The sequence below is a fragment of the Oncorhynchus clarkii genome, chromosome 4 (assembly GCF_045791955.1).
Source record: "Oncorhynchus clarkii lewisi isolate Uvic-CL-2024 chromosome 4, UVic_Ocla_1.0, whole genome shotgun sequence".
Classification (NCBI taxonomy): domain Eukaryota; kingdom Metazoa; phylum Chordata; class Actinopteri; order Salmoniformes; family Salmonidae; genus Oncorhynchus; species Oncorhynchus clarkii.
The window spans coordinates 50,780,531-50,786,530 of record NC_092150.1 but is presented as its reverse complement, the minus strand read 5'-3'; positions in this window follow the sequence as shown (position 1 = coordinate 50,786,530).

Sequence of the window (6,000 nt, the reverse complement as noted above, 5' to 3'; positions counted from 1 at the left end):
AATAATGTGAATGTGTCTATGGTCTGTTTGTGGGGTGTAAGAGCAAACAAGACCAAAGGCTAACATTTAGGAACTTGGATAACATTTACTTATTACCAAATCCTGACATAGTCACTATCAGTCTCTCAAACAGAACATGTCAACAAGGCCTTGGCTTGAACACATAATTCTTTCATAGACTGACATGACATATCTTGCAGAGGGTCATGATGAACGCGCAGCATGGTTATTCTCCTGCTAAAGTTTTGTTAACCCCTAAAAGACTACAGAATTCTGACAGGGCTGTGGTGGAGCAGGTTGAGAGCTTCAAATTCCTTGGGGTCCACATCAACAACAAACTAGATTGGTCCAAACACACCAAGACAGTCGTGAAGAGGGCACGACAAAGCCTATTCCCCCTCAGGAAACTAAAAAGAGTGGTGGAGGCTATTTTGTAAATTACATCACTGAAGACGAGGATCAGTAGGATGGTCAGTTTTACGAGGTTTGTTGCGAAATAGGAAGCCAATTCTAGATTTAATTTTGGATTGGAGATGCTTAATGTGAGTCTGGAAGGAGAGTTTACAGTCTAGCCAGACACCTAGGTATTTGTAATTGTCCACATGTTTTTATTTATTTTTCATTTCAACTTTATTTAACCAGGTAAGCTAGTTGAGAACAAGTTCTCATTTGCAACTGCGACCTGGCCAAGATAAAGCATAGCAGTTTGACACATACAACAACAGAGTTACACATGGAATGAACAAAACATACAGTCAATAATACAGTAGAAAAAAAGAAAACAATGTCTATATACAGTGAGTGCAAATAAGGTAAAATAAGAGAGTTAAGGCAATAAATAAGCCATGGTGTTGAAGTAATTACAATGTGGCAATTAAACACTGGAATGGTAGATGTGCAAAAGATGGATGTGCAAGTAGAGATACTGTGGTCCAAAAGGAGCAAAATAAATACAGTATGGGAATGAGGTAGATAGATGGGCTGTATACAGATGGACTATGAACAGGTGCAGTGATCTGTGAGCTGCTCTGACAGCTGGTTCTTAAAGCTCTGAAGATAGATGGGGGGCAATCAAGTCACATATGGTGTCCAGGGCATAACTGGGGGCAGAGGGTGGTCTATAGCAAGTGGCAACGGTGAGAGACTTGTTTCTGAAAAGGTGGATTTCTAAAAGTCGAAGCTTGAATTGTTTGTGTACAGACCTGGATAGTAAAGACAGAACTCTGCAGGCTATCTCTGCAGTAGATTGCAACTCTGCCCCCTTTGGTAGTTCTATCTTTTCGGGAAATGTTATAGTTAGGGATTTACATTTCTAGAGACATTTTTACTAGCGCCATCACACATGCACAGTGAGATGTGCTTGCTAATGGTGTTTGCAACACTTTAGTTTCAGGATTTGAAAAGGTGAGTGCTGATTACTTAAATATGCACTAAATGTGTCTAGTTTTTTTCTCTCTGAGTAACAAGTTGGGAAATGCCAGCTCCCGTTAGGCTCAGAATCTTGGGAATTTGGATTGTGCACATAAACACCTGCTTATAAGAGATCTGTGTATTAACTACATTACACTAATGTTGTCAAAGACATATACATATAAGTGATTATAAATACTGGCTTGTTTGCAACACTTTTAGTTCAGGATTTGAAAGTTGAATGCTTGGATGATTTTACAACAAAATGTGTCCTCTGCTTCTTCTTTCTCAGAACAAGTTGGAAAATGACGGCACCAGTTTAGGTCAGAATCCTCTTTGGAGAAAATTACTCTCTTCCGTCTGGAATTCATGCGTCTGTGAATGTTCTCAAATAAGATGAAGAGGCAAGTTTAGGCTTCAATTCAAGAGAATCGAATTATTACACTATTACCCTACTGTTAACAAAAACACACAAATTAAATTAAATTGCACAAATCCTATATCACACAAATAGAGTAACGCATTATAAAGAAGAGAACCTGATTATTACACTATTGCACTTCAAACAAGAAACACAAAACTCAATTGCGCAACTAATTACATTAGTACTGTACAAAGTTAGAGGTGCGCTATTTGATAGATTGCCCCGCTCCCCCTACCCCGGACATCCAGTGGGGAGACCTGAGGACAACTTCCCATCTCGTAATTTTAAGGGGGAGACCTTCCCAGGCAGTAGCCTGCCTAGGTCACAAACTAGAATCAGGGCGCACACTCCGACAAGGATAAATGACCCACAGTCCCACACGGTGACATGATATCATTGACGTGACGTGCAAATGAGCGATAGAACCGATCGCGCAAATGTCACCATTCCGAATATTTTTTAAATAAAAAAATACAACATTTGTGCGGGTGCCCCGTGCCACACCCAGCAAGATGCCGCCCTTGGCGGCTACCCATGTCGCCTATACCTAAATCCACCACTGTCAACAGCAGATATCCAGGACAAAGGTACTATCAAAGTGATATCTTTGCCTGATTCGCCCATCCCTTGTAATGCTATTGTTGGAGTTCAGTTTTTGACAGCTCTTTGGTCTTGGCCATAGTGGAGTTTGGAGTGTGGAGTGTGACTGTTTGAGGTTGTGGACAGGTGTTTTTTATACTGATAACAAGTTCAAACAGGTGCCATTAATACAGGTAACGAGTGGAGGACAGAGGAGCCTCTTAAAGAAGAAATTACAGGTGTGTGAGAGCCAGAAATCTTGCTTGTTTGTAGGTGACCAAATACTTTTTTTCCACCATAATTTGCAAATAAATTCATAAAAAATCCTACAATGTGATTTTTTTTCTCATTTTGTCTCTCATAGTTGAAGTGTAACTATGATGAAAATTACAGGCCTCTCTCATCTTTTTAAGTGGGAGAACTTGCACAATTGGTGGCTGACTAAATACTTTTTTTGCCCCACTGTAAGAGAGCTCGGCTTCTCCAACCGTAACTCCCAGAAGTGTGCAGTTGTTCACTCCCTCTGTTGCTAGAAGCCTTTGATTGTTGTACCATTTTATGTATTTTCAATCCATGGGTGTGTGTGTATGTCTGCGTGTGAGATTGTGAAATTAATTGGGGTTGGGGTGCTGCGGAAAGGTTCTGTTGACGCTCAAACAGCAGTAATAAAGGCCATATGCACTAATTTTGTGGGGGAAAAAAAATCTTTAAAAATCTTAATTATTTGTTAATTGTAGTACCGTCAACATCCATTCTTCCTGAACTATGTTTTTGCTGATTCTTTATTCCTAAATTCAGATACCATACCTAAAGAGTAGTGCGTAAGGCCCAGTATATCGCTGGGGCTAAGCTGCCTGCCATCCATGACCTCTACCCCAGGCAGTGTCAGATGAAGGCCCCAAAAATACCCCAGCCACGCCAGTCATAGACTGTTCTCTCTACTACCGCATGGCAAGCGGTACTGGAGTGCCAAGTCAAGGACAAAAAGGATTCTCAGCAGTTTTTACCCCCAAGCCATAAGACTCCTGAACAGGTAATCAAATGGCTACCCGGACTATCTGCATTGTGTGCCCCCCCAAACCCCTCTTTTAAGCCACTGCTAATGTCTGTTTATCATATATGCATAGTCACTTTAAGTATACATTCATGTACATAGTATCTTAATTGGCCCGACCAACCAGTGCTCCCACACATTGGCTAACCAGGCTATCTGCATTGTGTCCCGCTACCCACCACCCGCCAATCCCCACTTTTACACTACTGCTACTCTCTGTTCATCATATATGCATAGTCACTTTAACCATATCTACATGTACATACTACCTCAATCAGCCCGACTAACCAGTGTCTGTATGTGGCCGCGTTACTTTTATAACCTAGCTACTGTTATTTTTCACTGTATTTTTACTATTTTTATTTCTTTACATACCTATTGTTCACCTAATACATTGTTTTGCACTATTGGTTAGAGCCTGTAAGTAAGCATTTCACTGTAAGGTCGACACCCGCTGTATTCGTCGCACGTGACAAATAAACTTTGATTTGAGCAGGCTACATAACTGAGGGAATGTTAGCATGCTCTAAATTTGTTTGAACCATCCCTTTAACACTGTCTTCTGGTGGAGTGTTGGGTGCTTAATGGGGTCTCCTGGTCACATTGGGAGGAGAATTTATATGGTGTAGAAAATCATGTTTGTCATCACTTGAAGATGGATCATTGGCAATGCTTGACATGTCATGCAACATTTTGGGCAACAATTTGCAGTGAGCAGTGAGCAAAATAACCATAACATGTCAAATAGACAGGAAGGTACAGGTCTGGGCGGGACTGATTTATTCATCCCTCTCCTGCCATCAGCTTTTCATACCGTACACTCCCGTACCCTGACGTTCTGTCCAACTCCCACCTACTACTGCAAGAACTGGTCCTGAACCGAACTGCAGTCCTGCAATGTTATTTTAGACTGTATGTGAAGCAGCTCAATTGTCAGCCATGGTCCCAGCAATGTTGCAACATATAGGCAATATAAAAAATGACCTACAAAATAAGTTAATTTACCGGATTCTCACATTCAAGTGGCACATTATATCTCCTAAACTATAGCATGATCATATTTAGGAAGTACATTTCCGTGCTTCTCCGCCCATGCATAGGTTATAGTCTGCTCTATTTAATTGAGACCAAACACACACCTGATCTTGCACATATATATGGCTACTGAACATGAAGCTGCAAGAATGATGAGTGGACACTTGAACTTTCTCTTGAGCTACATTTTGCATATAAAATATAGCTGACCTTTGAGGACAACGATTTTCAGGCTGGAACAAATAAATGGGTAATCAATATTTATTGAAAATGAAAAGGCGCAACGTTCGCTCACCATGCGTTGCACCTTCTTTTCAAAAGCTAGGTTTCCATCCAATTGCCGACAGATTTTCATGAGAATATTTGAAAATCTCCATAACTAAAATATGCGCATTTTCCCCACCATCAAATTAACCTGTTACGGATAAAAGTCTGTGCATGATGACATTTATTTTGTGGTTAAATTTCCATGTATCAAATAAATAAAAATTGTGTTAAATAGCGAATGTCCCCATTCTGGTATTGGCACTTGCGCTCTAGCCAATAGTTTGCAGATATAGTGCCGGTATAGCCTATATGAGTAGATTATTATGGACAAAAGAGCAAGATAATACCCTCGATATTTATTGAAAATGACGTTGCACGTTACACTTTCACCACCCTGTTGAATTTCATCATAATTGATTTAATCGGTAGCCTAATAAACTGAATATCTTCGTGCGACTCCACGTTTACTTCGATGGGATGTTTATTATATCAATATTTGCAGATAAAAGTGTTTCCACTGCCATTTCTGTTGTAATATATTTTACCGCCACAAAAAGATCCCTCCTTGTCTAGCGTATTTTGTTTTGTCCTGGTTAATGGTGATACATTTTTGGGGATTGCACCTCAACTCACATTGGTTGAGCACACTCCACTTCTTTCCATTACCAATATTTATTTACAGACACTGTAGTAAACTATAGTCTAATCATATTTAATTACATTTCCTTGTAAAGATGACTGCCACATGAGTCTTTGCCTAGATTCTCCACCCTTGTATAGGCAGCCTACTCTATTTCATTGAAACCACGCCTCCTGTATACTGGGCACAGTTGATCTCCCACGCCCAACTAGGAGGAGACTTGAAGCAGCGAATTCTGAGAGTGTGAATAATGCGACAAATATGTGTTTTTAATACAATAGGTAGGCCTAGGCTGACGCATACAAAGCAGAAAGACAAACATTTAAATAATCTGAGGGACAACAAAACATTTTCATCCTAAAGCTGTCTGACCGCCCGTTCCCATGAAAAATGAAACTGCACTGCAATGATCTTATAACACAATAATGGCTGGATAATTTTTTAAATATAATTTTATAAACATTTTGGATATCCTTGGCTGGTTGTTTTTAACATACTTCCATGTACTCAACAAACTACATCATACCTAAAAACCCTTTGATTCTATATTATTTTTTTGTTGTTGCATGAACAGAGACTGTTGCATGGAAT